At 49.6% G+C, this 22,719-nt stretch overlaps 1 protein-coding gene across 2 annotated transcripts in view; it reads right to left on the bottom strand.

The window, feature by feature from the left end:
* Positions 1-22,719, bottom strand: part of Galnt10 (polypeptide N-acetylgalactosaminyltransferase 10) — a 144,954-nt gene that overhangs the window by 24,731 nt on the left and 97,504 nt on the right. The window lies entirely within an intron of this gene.

The raw sequence follows: 22,719 nt of genomic DNA on the forward strand, positions 1-22,719 counted from the left end.
GGAAACTCGCTCCCTCAGGCTGTCCTCTGACTCCCACTCTTGCCCATGCAGCATACCCATGATGCCTTTCCCCTCCCCTCACGCACACATGAAACAGTTCGTTTTGTAAAAGCCCACAGAACCTGATATTCCCCGGCAGTCTCCCAATCAAGTACTAACCGTGCCTGACCCTGCTTAACTTCCAAGATCGGATGAGACTTGGTGAGTTCTTTGGCTAGAGACACAAAATAATATTTTAAAGAATGTGACAAAATGGGACAGGTGGCTCAGTGGTTAAGAACATTCGCAGCTCTCACAGAGGACCCAGATCAAGGGCCAACAGCACCCACATAAAGGCTATACTGATTCCAGGGGAACTAGTGCCCTCTTCTGGCTTCTAAGGGCACTGCATGCAACTGTGCATAACCGCACATTTAGGCAAACATATAAAATAAAAACAAGTACCAGCTGTTCTGTTGGTCTCTCTTGATGTTTATTAGTTTTGGGGTGAACACCTTTAAACTCAGCATTTGGTAGACAGGTGGATCTCTGTGAATTTGAGGCCAGCCTGGTCTACAGGATAGCCAGGGCTACACAGAGAAACCTTGTCTCATCAAAACAAAACAGAATAGAACAGAACAAAACAAAACACAAAACGTGGTTGGAAAACATGAAACACCGAGACAGATGGACGCCATCTTGTGCTCAGGGATCAGGCTTGACGATGACAGTGGTTCCTAGTGACACAGAATTAAAGCTGCTGGCATCACTGTGTCTTCTCTGTAGAAGAGAAAGTCAACAAACCACCATTAAAATGTATCTGGCCATGAAGGACCCAGAAGAGTGGAGGTGTTTTAGAAAAGAAAATGTTGGGAGAGTCATGTTTCTTGATCTCTTCACTGACTGAACTTAGTGTACAGTTATCCTAATTAAAGTGGCATGAGGACCGCAGAGATGGCTCAGTGGGTAAAGGTGACTGCCACCCTGAGTTTGATTCCTGGGACCCTGTGGTAGAAGGAAAAAAAAAAAAGAGATTCCCACAAACTGTCCTGACTTTCACACATGTGGTATGGCACACCTGGGCTTCATACATGCGCACACACAATGCACACATGCATATATACATACTGAACAATACTTAAGGGTTCTTTTGGAAAGTCAGTTGTGTTAGAGGGAAGGTTTTGCTGAAGCAGACACAGGAGAGAGGATGTTCTGCTGAAGCAAACATGTGAAAGGACACGTGATGAAGGATTCTTTGCCAACAACATGCCTGTATGGGTCCGCCTTACATTGTGTAGTTGAGCTGCATTTGTCGGGACTCTGAGGACTTGGGCTGATTGGAAGATCCAAACGGTGACGAAGGCTGAGCTAGGCTCGCTTGTAGAGCTAATTGTGCAAGGCTTGTTGGTCATCTTGAGTCTCTGTTGACCTTCACTTTGCTGAGAGAGGCACAGTTGAGAACTTCTGGTGTTCCTGTTGGCCCTGGTGATGTCATTGCTCCTGCTGACTTGTTCCAATTCAGCAGAGGCCTGGCTGTCTCTGCGAGGTTGTGCCACCGCTGCTGACTCGTGTTTGCTGTCCCGACTCTACTGAACTGGACTGCTGCTGGTGTATCTGTGAAGTGTTTTTGAGGGGATCGAGCTGCTGCTACCGACTTGTGGACTGAACTTCTAATTTCCTGACAGTGCAGATGGGATTTGCTCCAAAGAACCATTTCTAAACAGGTCCACTTCCCCCATATCCTTTCTTTCCCACTGCCTCTGGTCGTGGTGGGCTAGAAAGGAGGTCAGGGCGTTTAAGAACCACCATTAAAAGTAAGCTTTGAAAAGTTAAAGTTGCAAACATGGACAATAAAGATCCACCTGCCTCTGTACCCCAAAGCAAGGGTTAAAGACATACCCAGCCACGTTTAGCTTTTTACAGGAGCGCTGGGGATTCTAACTCGGGTCCTCAATCTTGCACAGTAAGCACGTTTATCCAACCACACCCCCCATACTTGTTTTTAAAGATACCTTTATATAAGTCCCATAAATGTATAATTGGGACCATTTATAATAACAATAAACAAACAACAACAAAACCCAATAACAAATAAAAATATGACTTAATTTTTTTTTTTTGTTTTAGTTTTGCTTTTCCAAGCTGTAGACTAGAGGTCAGGTCCATCAGAACTGGTGATCTGGAAAGGTAGCTGAGGCCTTCCCCTGGATGTGGGGGAGAAATGAGTATATTGTAAGAGACATCTTCCCCTGTTGGGATGCTGTGGAACCACAAGGTACCACTTAAAACAGCTCTAAGGGGGGCTGTGGGCCACATGGAGTTAAGATTCCATGAAGAGAACATCAGGTTGTGTGGCCTTGTGTCACAAAGGTGGAACACGTGAAAAAACATACCGAGGAGGGGCTATGATCACACAAAGAGCAGGCCTCGGTTTCCTCTGCTCTCAGGCAGTGAGACCCCACAGTGAGAGGTGTGGCCAAGCTTGGGTAGGAGGTTGTTCCTCTAGAACAGTCTCTAGGGCAGAGGAAATCCACAGCAAGTCTCTGCTTCGGGAATGCATTCAACCAGTGGGTCGTTAACTCGGGAGTGAGATTATCTTCTGTGCCACACACCGGGGCTCCCAGAGGGAGACATATCACCTCTGCCCTGCAATCATTGAGATCTTCATGGGCACAGGGCCCCATCACTAAATCACCCTAATGCAGACGGCTGCACTTGTTACCGATGGGCCAATTAGGGCCTTTCGACAGCCCGTGGTAAAGTTGGAGCGATTATTTAGGGGCAATTGCTGCCTCCTGTCTGTATGAGAAGGTGTATTTACTCCAAGCAGGGCTGCCTGATTTTGCCAGTTTCCTTGCGCAGGGACATCTGAGAAGGGCTCAGGATTTGGAGCTAAAAGGAACTGCAAATGAGGACGGTGGTCACCATGGTGACAATGGGGGGGACACCTGCTGAGCTGGGCTCACACACTTGCATTACCTCAGATACCTAGTTATCTAGCAGTCCTATTTACAGAAGAAAGATACTAAGGCTCAGAGCAGAGATGTAATTTGCTCAACAAACAGTTACAAATTAGAACACCAGGCCTATAGAGACTGATGTCACCTCTCACCTGATGCTACTAACAATTTTGTCACTCCCCCACCCCCAGCCCCTATTTACGGAGGAAGTGAGGTGGCTGGAGAAGTTAATGACACTCGGAGTCACACAGTAGGTCAGCATGGCAGGGCTATCTCCCAGTTCAGAATTTCTTCCAGTGTCATAAATGCCTTTCGCTGCCTACGCCTGTCCACATTCAGGGACTCATCTCCACTGTCCTCTACTGTGTGAGGGAACGGAGCTCACAGTCAGCTGGGGGGGTATGAAAGGTTCTCTCCTTCCTTGTGAGTTCTAGTGACTGGACACACTTTGTCAGGCCCTTTTCCATGCTAAGCCATCTTGCTTGCCCCATGTTCTTGGATTCTACAGAAGAGCCTCAGGGAGAGCTGAGGTGAGAGGGGCGGCTAATTTGAATTGCATCCCCTAACATGATGCATCGAAATCCGCTCCCCCCACTTCTTGTGGCCACGGCACCGCACAGTTAGGAAGCAGTCTCTGCAGACCAACGCAGTTCAGGGCAGTTAACACTGGGTGAGGGTGGGCTTGAAGCCACTGGCCTGTTAGATAGAAACTGATCATAGGGAGGATGCGAGGGGAAGGCGGAGGCGGATCTCCACTGTTACCAGCCATGGCTACCGAGGACAGGCAGCGAGAGGAATGGAGGGCCGGCTGAAGGAGGTAACACCCTCAACCACATGAGAGGGCATGGGGTGGCTGCTAGAGATGGCCTAGCTTCCCTTCCCTGGCCTCCCCAAAGATTTTTCTTAAAGTTTTCATTAACATTTTAAATTATTTATTTTCAGTGTGTGTGTGTGTCTGTGTATATGTGGGCACGTGACTGTGGAGATCAAAGAGCAACCTATGGAAGTCTGCACTTCCTCCATGAGGGTCCCAGGGGCCAAACTCTGGGTGTCAGGCTTTGTGGCAAGTGCCTTTACCCACTGAGTCATCCTGCCAAGCCCTGGTTTTTGGACCTATTAGTTTTTTATATTTACTTGTGTGTGTGTGTGTGTGTGTGTAGGGAGAGTGCATTATGGTGCAAGTGAAGAGCTCAAAGGGCAGTCCGGTGGTTGTGCACAGGTTGTCGGGTGTGGTGCACATATACACGTGCGTACACACACACACACACACACACACACACACACACAAGCCATTCTTGTGTGCAGCTAGTCAAAGGTGGAAGTTGAGCATCTTCCTCTCTTGCTCTCCACTTTATTTCTGACAGGAAGTCTCTCACTAACACTGGAGCTCATTGATTGGCTAGACTGGGAAGCACTCTACCAACGGAACCCATCCCCAGCCCTAGAAACCTTTTTCTACCTCTGTAACCGAAGTGGGCGCCCGTATTAGCTGGTGGCAGTGCCCTGCGACTCACCTTCCACACCCCACAGCTCTGAACCCCAAGCTCAGTGAGGCAGGCTGTGTGGTCTCTGCTCACCAGGTGCCCTTTGTGCCCAGCACTAAGCCAGAAGCTTGTACATGTCGCAGCCGCCGAATTCTTTGTGGCTTCCCGTCAATGCTAAGGGAAGCGGCCACAGGGCATTACCCTTGTCGCATGGTGGGAAGTTTCCTGATCCGAGGTTATACAGCTGGCACGCTAAGTGTTGAAGAGGGATTCTTGTCCCCTGTGGTCCTCTGGGAGTCTTTGGTGCTATGAGCTGTAAAATCAATTCCCATGTGGACTATATCCAAATTTCAAATCCTATTGCTTCCAACTAGAAACGCTGTCTGAGGGGCACCTGGAATGTCTATATGTCCCCTGCTTCGGTTGGACACAGAGATGGAAAACAAGCACTGCCCAGCTGGTCCTCAGGCCACCTGTGGCCACCAGAGTGGTAGATGATGTCCTCTGTGTACTTGTGAATATTCTGGGTCTCATGACATCCTGGCTCTGCTCGAATTTCTTGTGTCCTAAGTTGTAGCTCATCTTCAGGGACAGAAGTGTCTACCTGTCAACTTCAGAGTGCCCCGAGGCATCAGTGATGCCTTTGGAGGAAGAGGAGGACCCCAGCAGTTGAAGGCATCCCACGCAGTCCTTTTTTGAGGTGAAGGCATTTCTCACCAAAGGAAATATTTTTAGGAGTAGTGGATCCTCACTTTATGGCTGCATGCTTTCTGTGTACCGAAGCCCTGTGTGATATGCAGCTACACACGTGTCATTTCATTTCCAAGACGTCAGAGGGTAGTCTTGGAACCCACCTCGTGCCCCATACAGGGAAATGAAGGATCAGCCCAGCCCTGTATGAAACCAGCTAGGCACTGATGGCCTGGAGTGGGGAGGTGTCAGACATTGTTAATCACGTGACTGGACAGCTTCTCCATTACTCAGTTGCTTGATCCACCCTGCCTGATGGGTGTCAGTCGCCCAATTCCAAGCCCCAGGAAGGCCCGGCCGGGGCTTTTGTTTGTTCTGATAAGTGACAATACATGGAAGCATCGTTTGTTATGTGGGATAGGTGAGTGACCCGATGCTGGGGAAGATACTGGGGGATTTCAGAGAGAGGAAATAGCCTGTGCATGAACCAGAGGTCACATCTGCTCATAAAAGATTAAATGCATCAGCATGCAGGATACACAGCACTGTAAACCCAGCCTTTGCTTGCACGGCTGAAAATAGTGACTCTGCTGTGACTTAGCAAAGGTGTTTCTGAAGAACTCTGTTAAGATTAATCTAGAAAGTTCTTGGGGGGGAAGGGGATGCTGGGAAAGGTCTCCGTCTATGTCAGGGGGGTTTCATTGCTGTGCGCAGACACCATAGCCATGGCGACTCTAGTAAGGACAACATTTAATTAGGGCTGGCTTACAGGTTCAGAGGGTCAGCCCATTATCATCAAGGAGGGAATGTGGCAGCGTCCAGGCAGGCATGGTGCAGGAAAAGCTTCTACATCTTCATCTGAAGGTTGCTAGGAGAATACTGGCTTCCAGGCTGCTAGGATGATGGTTTTATAGCTCACACCCACAGTGACACACCTACTCCAACAGGGCCACACCTTCTAACAGTGCCACTCCCTGGGCCGAGCACATACAAACAACCACAGTCTGCAAAGCACAAGGAACTGAGTTCGATCCCCAAGATCTATTCATGAAAGCCAAATCTGATGGCAGGCACTTGTCATCCCAGAGCTGGGGAAGCTTCCTGACCGGTGGTCAGCCTAACCTTCTTGGTGAGCTCTAGGCCACTGAGGGGTCCTGTCTCATAAAACAGGGTGGCTGGTGCCTGGGGAATGACACCCAAGGCTGACTACTGGGCTCCACGTATATATGCAACAGTGCCCCCCCCCCTATGAACCCTTACAACCTTGCACAGGCAGATACATGTGTGCACAGACACTGACACATTGCAATGTACTCTCTCCACACCTCCTCTGTGTTCCTGCTCTGTTCTGTTAACTTGCTGGGCTTGAAGAGCCTGCAAACCGCTTCCCTGATTCCCCAAGGGCTCCATTGCTACTCTTTAGAGAACTTCAGCCTGGAGCACATTCCAGAATCTCCAGTGATAAGACCCTACCACACTTGATCCTGAGGGACTGGTCTTCCGCATCAGCTATTACCCTGGGGCCGGTGCCTCTTGCAAACCCCCTAGTTGCTATAACGACCGCACTTCTGAGAACACACAGGTGTCCACTGTCATATCTAGACAGTGCTGTCCCCACCTGCTTACCTCAGCAGGTCATTCCTTCACTCAAGGTCTCTGAAATGACAAATGGACCTCTTCCTTCTCCACAGGCTCTAGAGGGAATGCTGGAGTTTTCTTTCCACCACAGAGGCTGCCTGGAAAGTGTGCATGGATGGGGAACGCTTTACATCTGCAGGCCTTTTGTGTTGGAGGCTGGGAGACATCAAGTCCACCACAGAGATTTCTGGGAATTAGGCAGAGGCTCTTTGTTAAAGGCCAGCAGAACATCTGGCTCGATCCCCTTTTAATTATGGTCTGATGTCTCTGATTGTAACAGCTGGTTCATATGTTGCCATTCAAGGTCTTAAAATTTATAAATTCACATAATCAGCTTAAGACAACCACTTTTCCAAGATTTCCGTACAACGCCACAGCTGTGGTCTTACAGAGAGGTAACAAACAACAGGAGTCTCGGTGTGCAAGTGTTCGCGTTGAGGAGAGAAGGAAAGAGACAGAGCCAAACATTTACACAGGCAGGGCTCTGGGTCCGTGGGCGATACAATCTTGACAACTGTATGTGGAAAATACTAGAAAAACCAACTGCACCTGTACTGATCATGTCACACACTTGCTTTTCTTGTCATTATCCCCCGAACAAGGAAGGATAAAGTCTAACACAGGTAACATTGCAACGAGGCTTAATAAATACTCACAGTGTCCATTGGACAGTGTATGATAAACAACGGAGGGGGAATTTTTAAAAATTGTTTGTGTGTGTGTGTGTGTGCACATGCATGTGCTAAAGCACACATGTGTAGGTCAGAGGACAACTTTCAGGAGTCAGTCCTCTCCGTCCACCACGTAGGTCCTGGGGATTGATCTCTGGCCATCAGACTTGATAGCAAGTGCCTTTACCCACTGAGCCACACAGCTCTAACCTCCAGCAATTCGGAGAGACTTACAGGAGACAGAGGATACATGCAGGCTCTGTGCAAACACTACACCATCTTGCATCAGGAACTTGAGCATCTGCAGATTTTGTATCCCCCGGGCTCCAAGAGCCCAGTTCCCAAGGGTGCAGGGACCACTGTCCTGTATCTGTCATAGTTTTGTGTATCTCTTAATCAGTGAATGCTGCGCTGTGTCTGTCTGTCTGCTTTTCCGTCCGTCCGTCCGTCTGTGCATGTGCTGTGCACACACATGCCTGTGCAGGCACTGTTCCTCAGGAGTTATCTCCCTTGTTTTCTGACAGGGTCTCTCACCGGCTTATGAGCCCCAGTGATCTTGCCTCTCTGTGCTTCCCCAGTGCTGGGATTACACATGTGTGCCACTATGTCTGGTTCCTACGGGGATGGAACCCAGGTTCTCCTGCTTGCATGGCAAACACTTTACCGACCGAGCATGTCCTCTGCCCCTGCGTTAAAACAGAACAAAGCACCATAAACAACCTCTGGTGTTGTCAAGTGAACGCACACAGCACATCCCTGAGGTATGTGGATCACAGGCGAGTCAAGGAAGATGATACTGGGGTGGAAGGTGCTCCATCCACTGAGTTTCCTCGGTGAGCACGGTGAGCACGGTGAGCACCTTGCCGGGGTATGGAAGGGGCTTTGGATGGCTGGTGGCAAGGGGGGGGGGCAGGCAAGAAAACAGGAAGGGAAGTTGGGCAGAAATCCTACAGGTTGCTTCTGGAGGGAAATTCAGAGATGCGGGTAGAAAGAGGAGGGGTGTCAGGACAGCAGACAGCTCCTGTGGGACCAGGATATCCAGAGGTTGCCGGCAGTCACCCTAGAGTCAGTAACAGCGAAACTGTCTGTGGCCTCTTCCATCAAGGGCTTAGTGCAGCCTCGGTCCTCCACAATACTTCTGGGTGCATGTGATCTTTCAGGAACTGTGAGCTACTGGGTTCACTAGTTAATCTTAGATTCTAGGGGTGAACACAGAGTGAACCCTTGAGTAGGCCAGTGGACAAGGGATATCTGGCTCTGAGGTGAACCCACTGTGTCCCAGCTCATCCTAGGGGCTCCTGGAAGGCCCCACAAGAAAGCTAACCATAGCCAGCACCTATGGAAATAGACTCAGGGTGGACCTTGGACTGGCTGAGTGTATGAGGGATTGTGGTGACTGAAACTGACAGGAGCTTGACAAGATCCACAACTGTCCAGGAGACAGACTCTGGACTGTGCATGAGGATGTTTCTGGATTAGGTTGACTGACGTGAAAGGACCCACCCTAAATGTGTGTGGCACCAACCGAGGCCCCGGGGTCCCAGACTGAAGAAAAAGAACCCAGTGAGGTAAGCACCAGTGCACGTCACTGCCTGCTTCTTAATAGACATGACTGATATGAGTAAACTGTCTCTAGCTCCCACCTCCAGGACTCCCCTACCACGACAGACTGTGTCCCCAAACCACGAGTTAAATGAGCCCCTTTTCCTGCTTTGTCAGGCATATCATCACAGTCCGACAGGGGTAATTAATACAACGGTGCCTCAGGAGTTCAACTCTCTTACCACCTCTCCTTCAGTGCGCCGCCTGCTGGTCCATGGTTTAGGTTTGGTTGACATGTGAACTTTATAACATGCCGAGATCTCACGGGCTGGATGTGTGCATGAATATCTTCCCCAAACACTTTCTTTGACATCACATTACAGATGACCCCACTCCTCAAGTGCGTGGGGCTCTGACCCTGACAGGCCTCTGGTGGTTTTGAGAATGCATTATGCTCCTGCCTCAGCCAGCTCTCGGGGCTGGGAAGCACCTCATCACACAAATGAACTGCTTGCCCTCACTCTATGCAAGATGAGTCACCCTTTGAGACTGTTGCTATTACCTAGACAGACAGCCCTGTCTGCATTTTTAATTTCAGCTAAATGCCTTCGTCTCTTTCCAGCAGGTGGGCAGGGGTATAAATCTATTTAATAGTCAGACATCGAATAAAAACACTCAGAAAGCCACCTTGATGGAGTTAATTATGCCCTGTTTTCTGAAAGCGACTCCCCACCAATTGGCTGAGGCCTTCCGCAGCTGCAGCCCATCCAGGGAATCGGGCTCTCGGGCAGTTCTAGTTCTGGGCTCTTGGTGGCGTGTTTTAAGTCACGCCACTTGACAGATGTCTAGGGGTAACACGTGCTCCCCATGCCTATCACTCACAGTGTTATCAAGAAAGGAAAAGAAAATTTCCATTCCTGCAATGCGTTGGCCTGTCAGCGTCTCATTTGTTAAAGGGCAAAAGTGCCCCCTGGGGGGATTTTCCTGCACAGTTCATGGAAAGAAAAAGCTAAGCACGCGTCAGAGCTTTCTAGGCGCCTCTCTAACTGTCCATCAACTCCCCAAGAAAGAAAAGGGCGGGCAAGATGGCTGAGGGGGTGAAGGCACTTGCTGCCAAGCCTGAAAACCTGAGTTCCATCTCCTGTACCCACGTGGTGGAAGAAGTGACCTCTATAGGCTGTCCTCTGACCTTCACATGTGATCTGTGGCATGTGTGCACCTACAAACACACACACACACACACACACACACACATTCATGCACACATACACACATGCATGCATGCATACATATAAACACACATGAAGGCACTTACACATGCAAGTGCACACACACCTAACACACATATGAGCCCTCATGTGAGTATGTGCACACATGAACACACATACATGCACACGCACACCTCACCTCACGCCAAGCCAACACAGAATCTGGACTGCTCAGTTACTTCCACATTGGGTAACACTAGGGCAGGAAGTTTGAGATTTTCTTGGCTGTTTCTAGAAGTTTCCTCCCAGAAATCAATCTGACAAACAGGAGTCCTCTGGCCCCCTCATTCCGCTACCACAGTTCATGTGGTATCGTGAATCCAGGCCTCTCAGCAATGTCAGGGGCTCACCATTCTCATCCATCCTTCCAGCCTCATCACGCAGAATCTCATCCATGTCTCTGTCCTAGGCAATCAAATTCATGCCTGAAGCGCTCCCCAAAGCAGCATCCCCAGATGACTCACACTCACGGTCCCTGAGGGCTGTGTGTGCTCCTGCCAGGCACAGGTTCCTCGGGGGCTGGGCACCGGGTGATTTATTTCCCTCACAGCACCTAGCGTATGGGAAGCGCTGAGAGGCTGGTGCGCAGCACTGACTTGATCCTTCTTTGTCTGTCGCTATCTGCTTTTACAGTTTTAGGTCCTGTGTACAACGGGCATCTTGAAGACGCACTCACCTGCCACCAGAGAGAAGACAGAAAGTATGCCGGGGAGGCTGACGTCTCTCGGGAGTGCCCAAGCTCAGGGAGCTAGTGTCCTGAAGCAAAAGATGCCCTCCCAGCAGGTTAGCATCAAGGACCTGACCCCTCACAATGTCCCCACCTATACGCCACTCTGTTCTCAGCAGAGGAGCCATGTGTGCTCTCGGCCCACCATATCTAAGTCTGCCTTATGAGGTGGTTATGTTTCAGGTGCATTCTTGAATAACATGGCACAAACGGATGACAAGTCATTACATCAGGAAGGTCCAGTGGGACTTAGCCAGGCGCTGACTTGTGTTGTCAAGTGTGTACTATGCATGTGTCACATGACAAGCCACACTAATCACACTAGTCACCCCTGCCAGAGATCTAACAGTTTATTTTCTTGACTGGTTTCCCAATGTTTTTTTTAATTAACCTCCCCCCCCCCCACCAGGCCCCTGGTTAGACAAGAACAAATGTCTCTTTACCCCTGATGGGGCACCAACCACGAACCAACCAAATGGTTGTCCACGTCTATTTTCGCAAACCAGTAAGTTATTGGGTTAACTTACAGGGGCACGGGTGACCCCCAAGCAGCCTCCAGCAATGAGTGACAAATCAGGCAAGCCACATGCCTGAAGTCTCCACACAGCTTGCAGGCAGTTCCAACTGAGTCTTCTCCCTAGCCATTGCTACGGCTTTTGTAATGTTGGGAGGGGCCTTGTGTAATTTCCCGAGCCTTGTAAGTTTCCTTAGCCTCTTGAGTCTCATGAACCTCCCACGGCCAGTGTTTTAATTCTGAATTAATGCTGATGCGTGCACATTCCTTCCGAAGCCTATTTTCTTACTTATTAATGGCACTATGTCACAGTCTTTCGAGATCAGTACTTATAGATCTAGGAGGCCTTTCCCTCTCTGCTTTTCTTGTTTCTCCGATTACCCCACGTGAGGGACAGCCCCAGTTTGTCGGACAAGGAGACCAACATAGGGAGAGGTAGAGAATTCTCTCAATGTCAACTACTGTGCTCTCTGGCTCAGGCCCTGTCCTGGTATCACACTGTCAGGAGCCAGAAAAACCACTGAGGCTCAGTCCAGGACAAAGAAGGAAGTTCACATAAGAGCTTCTGCCATTGTCGACCCAATCGGAGGCAGAATTGCCAAACCCGACCTCATATGTTGGATGTGTGGTTGGACTTCATAGACTTGAAGGCTCTCTCCAGCCTTGGTACCATGTGATTCTACACAATGCTCCAGGAATGGGAGAAACCCAGCTGAAGCTTGTCTCCTATAATTCTATGGCTCCTTCTAAGAGGCACCCAGTGCTCAGCACGGACGGTGTTTTCCTTTTTATAAATGATACCCTATTTACCTACCCTAGTAATTGTCTCTCTGCCCCAGCTGTGAGCAATTTGCACTTTTCAATGCTAGGCTTGTTTTAATTTGTCAAAGGCCAGAAAACACATCGGTGCTGCTCAGGAAGGGGGAACGCTGTAGCTGTGTGTGAGGTGATGCGGCCTGGAGTTCTGTGTGTTCTCAACTCAGAGCAGCAACAGGCGGGATGGCCCAGGTCTCTAGCTGAGCGTGAACTGCTTGATGCCTGGAGATGTTGGTTTGTTCTGCACTCAAACATGAATGCACACATGCATGCGTACCCTCCCCTAATGGACAGTGGTCCCCTCTCAGGCCAAGGCGGTCTCTAAGATCAGAAGATGCAGCACGTAGTTGGGGCACTGAGAGTTCAGATCCAAATAAGGAGGGTTGTAGCGCTGTGTGTGCTCTAGCAAGCAGTTAGTTCTGTAGTCATCTTCCTCCCATCTAGGGATCCAGATGGGCATCTCAGTCAGACAGACAGACAGCAGCAGGAGAGGCCAGGGATGTGAGCTCAGGTACACAGCAGTGACCCAAGATTCCACAGTGTTAATGCACCTGGGCTTGCCACTGCCCAGTCACCAAGACCTCATTCTTGTGGTTGACCCGGCTGTCCTCTGGGGAGCATATAAAAGCATTATACCAGTAAAGCACATTCAGGTTTGAAAAATAGGACACACAAGAGAAATTAAATGTCACTTTTTAAACTCACTGCCCAAGTGGCTTCCTTTGGTTGTTTATAGTCTGCTTGGCCTTTCATGTCCCTAAGGTGAAGAGAAACTCTGCAGTCCAGGTTAGCCGCCCTTATTCTGCACTGCACAGGACAGCACAGGTAGGAAGATGGCAAGCTCAGACCCGTATCTACAGAGAAAGGCATTTCTGTTCACAGACAAGAAGATACCTTGCATACATCAACCCTGACCTCAAGACACAGAACCAAACACCCTCCAGGATCCTCTCTTTTATGTATCCCGAGTTGGATGCGGGAATTATGGAGGCTGAGGGGCAGAACAGACATATGGCCAGGTTCTGAGTCTGAGTCCAGAGCTTGTGTTTATAACCACCGGGGTTCCTTTACTTGTCGACGTGTGCAAAGATTAGCAGACACACTTGAGGACTGGGTTCAGTGTAGAGCAGGTCCACAAAAGGAGAGACCATGGGAGCTGACTGCGGTGGAGTGCTCAGGGTGCTATTCTAGGAAAGAGAGAACATTCGCACAAAGGCATGGGGTGCTAGAACCTCTGAGCAGCCAAGGAACTGGAGACCAACGACTTTTGCTAATGATATGTCTCATTAACATGCACTGAGTTAAGTTGTCCATAATTGCTTTGGATGGAAAGAGTTAGCTTCTTAAGGGTGTGTAAGTATCCAATATGCTCTTTGCTGGGAAGCAACACTTCAGTGTGTGCAGGATTACAACAACACTCCCCCTCACAGGAGGAGGGGCATGTTACAACCTTAGGGAAGTGAGTGATTGGATCAATTACCTTCTTTTCTCGAAGACTACCATTTTTCAATTGAAGAAATAAGCACTCCTTGAATAAAGAAAACATTACAGATCAAAGTGTCATAGTTTTTCCAAGTGTGGGGTAAAAAAATCCAACAAGACTAGACATACGTGGAAAGAGGAATCTCAGCCTAGGAACTGCCTCTCCATCAGAGTGGCTTGTGGGAATTTCTTAATTGCTATTGACATAGGAAGGCCCACCCCACTGTAGTGGGTATGACTCCTGGGCCTGGGTTGTGGAAGTATTAAAAAGTTGCCAAGGAAGTCAGAGGAAGCAAACAGTACACAGCGTTCGTTCCCTCAGGATTTCTGACTCCAGGCTGCGGTCTCAGCTTCCCTTAAGTTGCCTTTGCTCTCTGAGTGTTCTAGTACAGCCAACGAGGGGTAATCCTCAGCCCTTGGCCACTCCCCTGTCTCAGGAGTCACCCCTAGTGGCAGTCTGGGGTACATCCTTTCTTGCCCTTTCTCTGTGTTTGTTAGACTCTCCCCCCCCCCCCCCCCCCCAGTGTGTTTGTGTGACAGCCATCTGCTGACTCTGAAGTGATTCTCCTGCCTCGGTATCCCAGAGCTCTGGAGTCACAAGTGTGTGCCACCACACCTGGCGTCCCCAGCAGTGCTTTCCACAGCTGTACCCCATTCCACATCAGCTCTATAATGTCACCCCTTCTCCTGAGAATGGATTCTTAGGTTCTTTTTTCTGTCTTCTTTTTTTAAAGATTTATTCATTTATTTATTTATATGAGTACACTGTAGCTGTCTTCAGACACACCAGAAAAGGGCACTGGATCGCATTATAGATGGTTGTGAGTCACCATGTGGTTGCTGGGAATTGAACTCAGGACCTCTGGAAGAGCAGCCAGTGCTCTTAACCACAGAGCCATCTCTCCAGCCTTTCAGGTTGTTTCTAATAGTGGGATTAAAAGCTGTGTCCCACTGGCCATCCTTAAGCTGGAACTGAGCAGTAGACTCCCTAGTTGTCTAAGACACACTAATCTTGGTTTGGGGTGATACACAAAAGTAAGGCCCCTCTCAAAGAGGGGGCAGGTCCTGCCCACATAGAAGAATAGACTTAGACGGTACAGGGAGGAGGGACAGACATCAGAGAAGAAGGAAGGGAAGGAGGAAGAGAGAAGGGAAGGGGTTCAGAGTCTCCCCAAAGGCAGGCTTCATTCACCCCTGGGCCTTGGGACTGCCTGTGTTTTGGAAGGCACACTACCAAGCCACAGGCCTGACATGTTCGGGGACATAGACAGGCTTGTTGTGGTGGCCTCACGCACCTCTGACTGGCCCACATTCTTGCCCTACTCCTCTGCGGCGCTTCAGACGACCCAGCATTCATGGGGTGAAATGAGGCGGAAGCAGTGAGTGGAAACTGAGAAGGTGCATTTTCCTAAGGGTAAAGGAAGGAGGAGACGGCGATCAAGAGAGCCCTGCTCCGCTCCAAAGTGAGCGCCAATTAAGATGATTACTGGTTTCCCTACAACACAAATACTAATGGCCTGTCACGCTCTGGCATATTTTTCTTGGTAACCTTCAACTCCGAGTGATTAATCAGGCTCTTGTGGGAAGGATCTCTCTCTCACACACACACACACACACACACACACACACACACACACACACACGGGCAGAAAGCAGGAAAGCCAGCCCTGAACTCTGAAGGCCATGTAGGTAACGGGGTGGGGGATCACATGCTCTGAGATGAGCAGTGTGGGGAGCCCCTTCACAATCTGGGGGGAGATGTCCTAAGAAATGAATGAGGAATGTGGGTGAAGGCTAGCTATGTGGCTCCAGTCTACCACTCCAGGACCCCCCAGCCCTGCTGGGGAAAAGTGGGTATAATTCCTGTCCCAGTCTCCAGGGAGAGAGACACTGTGGTGCACCTGTAGGAATGGGAGTGAGCACAGCTCCTGAATCAGACAGAGCCAGGCAGACCTCCACTCATTTCTTTCTCATGTAACCCAGGCTGGTCTCCAACCTGCCACATATCTAAGGATGACCTTGAGCTCCCGATCCTCCTGCCTCTACCTCCCAAGATCCAGGATTACAGGTGTGTTCCATCACATCTGGTTTATGTGCTACTAGGGTCCATCTCGGGGCTTCTTGTACACTAAGGCGGACACAAACAACTGAGCCACATCCCCAGATCAACACCTCCTTTCTCTACAGACCAGCTCTGTACCTTGGTCTCTGAATCTGCTAAGTAGAAACCCAGTGACTGACGGACTGAAAACTCATTTGATCATTATTAAACTATTATTGCCTGCAAGCCAGGAAGGATGGCACAGGTCTCAGGACCTCAGGCAGCTCCCCAGTTGCAGAGACACTCTCCCCAGTTTACAGAGATGTGGTGGGAGCTGCACGTGGGCCACTCTGGTCTTCACCCACCTCTTCTGCCAAGTGTAGCAAACAGAATATGAAGTCCGTCCCTCCCAGTTTTCCCCTGGATGCCATTCTGGGGTGTCCTGGACCCTGAGCTAGCTGAATGCCAGGCTCAATAGATTCTGACTAATTATTAACAATGTATGTTAATGCCTGGGCTGAGGAGCTTGAGAGACGGCTGCAGGTCAAGTGTTCTCGGAGCTGGTCAGCTTGAGGATATATGGGACAGTGCTGGACTGGAATGTCCAGACCTAACGAGGATCCCCTGGGGATGTAGGCTCAGCAATGGGAGGAGGAGAGCCAGATTTTCGTGGGAATTCTCTCAGCTTCTAAATGTTGGCAACCACCTCAAAATTTAAAAACATGATTTTGAAGGTCAAAGAAGGAGGTCTGCGGGGCTGTTTCTAAGACCTTGGAAAGAACATAGCAAGCTCTTCAAAGTCAGAGGTTTATAGCCTAGAGCAAAGGGGAGCAATCCATCAAATAGTTCTCACAGACCAAAGGTGTTCAATGAATGGAAAAAAGGAAGAGGGAAGGAAGGACCCGAGGCCACCATCCAGACCACTGCTAAGACAGACAGACAGACAGACAGACAGACACACACACACACACAGACACACACACATCAGTATACACACAGGTCACTGGTGTTTTTTTGTGTTGTCTGCATTGCATAGAAACAGGTTCTTTGAAGGCAGTTCCCATACACCAAGCCTTTCCCCCTGTCAAAGGCTGCCCACAGTTGTGCCTGGACTCATCTGATAAACTTGATGCCAACCCTTGGAATCTCATCTGCCTCATCTGAAACATGGCAAACGATCACCTTATTCCTGGGGTGCGGGGCGGGCAGAGATGCTTGCAGTAAAATTGAGTCAGGACCTAAGAAGTGAAAGGATGAAAAATAATACAGCCTAATTCTAATGACCCCAAGAAATCAGTAGTTTAAAATGCTATCCCGCTTTGTTAGAAACTAGGTAAAAGGCCACATTCCAGAGGCCGCCCTTTGTTTAGACCTAGCAAAAAAAAAAATTGAATAGGTGATCCTGGCCCCATAGGGTAACTGGAAATGGGCTAAGCTTATCTTGCTTCTGTAAACTTATGCCATTACCCCTAAGCAGGAGTTCACGCAGCTGTAGACATTATAGAAAACTAATTGGTTCACTGAGCGCGGGCTCCGATAATTTAAACTGATTGGCCTACAAACTACGGAGTGGTACAAATCAATTGGCTCGCATTTCGCGGGCTCTGTCGTAAACTTATAAAAGCTGTCTCAATTCGGCACTCGTGGTCCACAGTCCTCTAGCCCTGAACGGTGTACAGCTGTGGAACCCAGAATTCTGGAAATAAAGAAATCCTCATGCTATTGCATCGAGACCGTTTCTCGCGAGTGATTTGGGTGTTGCCTTCTGGGATGTGGGTTGCTGGGGCACCCCCGGTGTTTGGGGTCTTACAGAAGCAGCTTCTGTGACAGCAACATTTGCTCCCTTGCATATCCTTTGTGTGTGTGTGTGTGTTGTGTGTGTGTGTGAATGCTCACAGGACTAGCCAACTTTTAAGGCCTGCCGATTCCCACTGAGCCTGGCTCCTCATCCTGTGACTGCTCGCTCTCAGTCAGAGAGGCAGGTGCCTGGCCTAGAGCCTGGGGCCAGGGACCAAATCACAAGGGTTCTGTCAGTGAGCTGTTTGGCATCCAGGCTCTGGGACCTCCCAGGCAGTATAGCTGGGGGCGGGGCAGTGTTCTCAGAGCCTGAGAAGCCTGGCTACCTGACCTGGGGTGGGGATGGGGAGGAGGGCTGTCAGAAAGCACAGGACAGATGTGTACACTCAGGGACCGGTGTGTGTATGTGTGCACACTTCAGGTTCCTGGCGTGTGTGTGTGTGTGTGTGTGTGTGTGTGTCTGTGTGTACACTTCAGGTTCCTGGCTTGCTCCTGAGGGTAGATTCCCTGACTCCCACTTGCAGCAGCACTTGGCCCTGGTCTGCCTCACCCCAGTCCCACGTGGTGCTAAGGGGCACCTCAAACCTATCCTGTAGACAGCATGTGCCAGCCAAGCACACTAATGGTATCACAGTGAGGTGACAAGAAGATAAGCAGAAACGACAGCTGGTGAGTGGACCAGAACAGGGGTGGGATGGGGTAAGCGTGATGGCAGAAGGTGCCCAGGAAATGTTGGGATGACCAGTCAGCGCGCCCGGGTCTACACACCACTTCTGCTCCGAGTTCTCTCAGCTTATTACCGTGTTGCTTTCCCTCCGCCCAGCAATGCAGAGTGTGTGTGCCAGCTTTCTGTGTGTGTACCCTCGTGTGGCATTCAGGAGTCAACACCAAGTACCTTCTCCCACTTTATTTTTGCAGACAGGGTTGTCTTAGGGTTTCTAGTGCTGTGACATGAAACCGTGACCACGGCAACTCTTACAAAGGACTGCACTCAGTTGGGCCTGGCTTAGAGTTCAGAGGGTTGGTCCACTGTTGGTCATCATCGTGGTGGCAGGGCGTGTGGTGGTACACAGGCAGATACAGTGCTAGAGAGGGAACTGAGAGTTCTACACCTGGATCCGCAGGCAGCAGGAGGAAAGAGTGACACTGGGCCTGACTTGGGCTTCTCAGACTCCAAAGCCCAGCCCCAGTGACACACCTCCTCCGCCAAGGCCACACCTCCTAATAGTGTCACTCACTCTGGCCTATGGGAGCCATTTCCATTCAAACCACCACATCGAGTCTCTCACTGAACCTGGAGCACACAGACTCAGATGCTGGCTGGCCAACGAGCCCCCGGGGTCCTCCTGGCTCCACTCCTCAGGGCTAAGATTGCAGGCAAATGTTGCCACACCCAGCTTTTTTATGCTAGGGCATAAAGTCAGGTCCCCATGTGTGTGTAATAAACACTTTACTGAGCCATCTCCCTGGCATGTACTGCCAGTCTTATAAGGGCAGAGTGGAAGCAGGGCAAGTGTGTCTTCCCCAATGTCTTGTCCATGTATTTGCTCTGCTGCCTCCTGTTCATGTAGCCGATTCTTCTCTTGTAGCTCTCTGTAGAATCTCAGGTCCCTTGGGACATGGCCCTGTCTTCTACTTCCAGTGTCCCTAAACCCTTACTCAAAGCCTGGAATGTACTGGAGCTCAGCAGAGACTTCTGGAAGCAGAGAAAGACAAGGACAAGCTGGCCCGGTGGCCCAGTCGGGGATCCTGCTCACTCCTTGATAGAGCACACCAGCAGATCTACCTTAGAAAATGGAACCCTGAGAGTGACAGCTCTCCCAGAGCCTCAGAGTCTCTGAGACTCTTGGCCAGACTGGATTGAGTATGGTGAGACAGAATTCGAAAGCTTTTTGGGGTGGGGGCATTAGTACAATTTGTGTTTATTCACAATTCCTGACTCACTGGCTACCACCAACCAAAACCAAAATAAAAACCAAGAATACCTTGGCCTCTCCTGGCCCTGAAGATGGAAATCACAACTAGCATAAAACCACAAAGCTACAAACAAACAACTTCCTGGGGGGACACAGTGGTTAAGAGTACTTGCTGCTCTTCCAGAGGACCAGAGCTCAGTTCCCAGCACCCACATTGGGAAGCTCAGAAACAAACACCTTGCAGTAGCTAATCCCTGTTGTCAAAATGACTACATCTGGAATCAACTAAAAGCCAAGCTGCATGATCCTGATTGGATCAATTGAAGTGGGAGGAGTCAAACCTAGGCTACGCCTTCTGGGGGCAGCCCACACAAAAGGACACATAAGAAAGTTTTTGCTTTTAGCCCATGTGCCCTTCTTCTGATGGCAAGTTCATCTATCCAGCTGCTGAGGCATGCCCTTGCTGCTATTAGAACCTACTTCTATTCGATTCCAACACAGACCAAAGACCAGCAGCTCTCTGGGAATTCTCTGGACTGCTGCACCAGCTCGGGACTGAACAACTACCAGAATCAGCCATGATTGGGCTACCCAGCTACATATATAAAAGAATATATTCATTTTATGAGTTCTGTTCCTTTTAGGGAACTCCAACCAACACACAAATATGAATCCAGCTCCCCCCAACGCCCCTGCCAAAACAAAACAAAAACAAAAACACACCCTAAAATTAACAAAATCTTAAAAAAGATAAATCCCTGGTCAAAGCCAGGTTCCTGGCATTAATGCTAAGGGGAACATCTGTGCCTAAGAAGGTGGCCCTTGGTTCTCCCTGGAGCCTCGGCCACTTCTGTTCTGGAGGAGTTAGTGTTGGGGAGGGTTCCTGCTGGGAGGACCACGGATAATAGTGCAACCTTCAGATGCCAGAACAGAACTCAGGACAAAGGAACTGTGTCCAGAGAGGGCACCGTGTGAAGTTCCTTCTAATCAACGGCCAAGGCTTGATATAATACACAAGTGATCAAAGGTTTCATAAATCAAACGTGAATTAGATTTCCTTGGCATTGGCATCAAAATGTCCAGGCACTTGGCTGAGCATACCTTCCTTAATTTGGCCAAACCCACATTTCTATTCCTGCAGATCTGTGCCCCCCAGCACTAGTTGACCTGGGCAACCGCTAACAATTCCAATGGCTACATCAGAGCACATGCCGCGTGAGTGCCGGGAACAGAACTCAGGCCTCTCTGCAAGAGCAGTAAGTTTCCAAAACTTTTTCTTAGAGTTAAGGACTAAATCCAGGGCATTTCACTTGCTAGGCAAACACTTTATCACTGTCCCAACTTACAGGGTGAGCATTACATGTCCGACCCCCTCAATTCATCCTTTCTGGAAATGCATGAAGGTGTGCCTCATCTTTTGTCCTAGTGTTCATCCCCCACCCCTTTTTGAGACAAGGGTTGTTCTCTTGGCAGCCCTGACTGTCCTAGACCTTGATATACAGACCAGGCTGGCCTCAAACACAGAGCTCTGCCTGCCTCTGCCTCCTGAGAGCTGGATTAAAGGACTGCGCCACCAGGCCAGGATCCTTGGTGTTTCTTAATCCAATCAAGCTGGTTTTGTTTTTGTTTTTCTTGTCTTTGTTTATTCGAGACAGGGTTTCTCTGTGTAGCCCTGGCTGTTCTGGAACTCACTCTGTAGACCAGGTGGCCTCGAACTCAGAAATCCGCCTGCCTCTGCCTCCCAAGTGCTGGGATTAAAGGCGTGCACCACCACTGCCCGGCCAATCAAGCTAGTGATAGAAGTTAGTGGTCACACCCATGCTGGATACCTTTGTATGCTTTTTGTTTTCGTCTTTTTTTTCTTGGTCAGTTTCACCTGTGAAGGTAGGGATGCAGCAGCTATGCTCCCGTAGGGCTCATGTTAGTAGTGTGACAAAGTTAAGACCCTGCAGTCTTGCTTCTTGAGGGGATGGAGGGTCTTGTAGTGACAGCCTGAATTGAGGGGACCATGTGCCCAACTTCTCAACGAGTCTGGTGTCAAGTGTGGCTATAGCTGCCAGGAACTGGTGCTCCTTGAATGTGGAGCAGGACCTCTCACTAGCTGGCTCTGTAAGGAAAGGCAGTACAATAGTGCAGTTTGGGAGCAGATTCTTACAGGCAGGAGAGGGGTCACTCCGTGGAACTGAAGCCACGTGGCCTCCAAAGATGAAGCCTCCTGGAGGAGGGGAGACTTCATCTCCAGATCTGAAAACAGGCTTTGCATGTGGGTAACATATAAGACAGTTTACTGAGTACGAAAAGCTAAATGCCTGAATTGAGGTTTTCCTCCTTTCCAAAGCAATATAGACAAGCTGAGGCACACTACCGTGGGTAAAGGATTTTGGAGATGCAAAGGCTCATGGGTAAGTTACACACATCTCAAGAAAACCAAGACAAACCAGAGACCCTTTAAACGTGCTGCCTGTGGTTGGGGACGATGCAGTCTACCCCCCCCCCCCCCCCAGGAAGATGGACCGGGCAACAGAACAGGCAGGGCATGTCTGCCTGAGGACCGGGCAGGGCCCCAAGCACGTTCTCCCATAAAATTTTTTTATTGTTCATTCAGGAACGATTTATTCTATGCCCCGTGAGTTTAGAGTTATGGTCTTGGTGGAAGCCTCAAACAGGTGATTATGGTAATTTAGAGAGAAAGTACCAAGCCATTCCTGTCATGGGACGCTCCAGCTGGAAAATAATACCATCACCGTGTATTTACAGAGTGCTGAATGATTCCAAAGTGCTCCGTCATCTATTACCTCATCCCCACAGCAGGCCAGGGAGCCAGGCTGCAGCTCCACTGTGGGGCTCTGACCCAAGGCTGTCTTCTCTGGGGTTCAGCCCCTCTACTGGAAAAGGAGGTGCTGAAACAAATGCACCCCAGCTTGTAAAACACTTGCCTGCATGCATGAATCCCCGAGTCCTATCCCTAGCGCTGCATAAACTTGACCTCGTGGGGATGGGTGTGTGTGTGTGTGTGTGCATTTATAACCTAAGCAGCCAAGAGGCAGAGGCAGGAGGATCAGGTGATCAAGGACCATCTTTGGCTACATAGCAAGTTTGAGGTCAGCCTGGGCTACAAGAGACCCTGATTGGAAAGAAAAAAAAAGATTGTGGTGTGGTGGTCTGAGTAAGAATGACTCCAATCAAAGAGCATG

Source organism: Apodemus sylvaticus, chromosome 10, assembly GCF_947179515.1.
Source record: "Apodemus sylvaticus chromosome 10, mApoSyl1.1, whole genome shotgun sequence".
NCBI classification, from domain to species: domain Eukaryota; kingdom Metazoa; phylum Chordata; class Mammalia; order Rodentia; family Muridae; genus Apodemus; species Apodemus sylvaticus.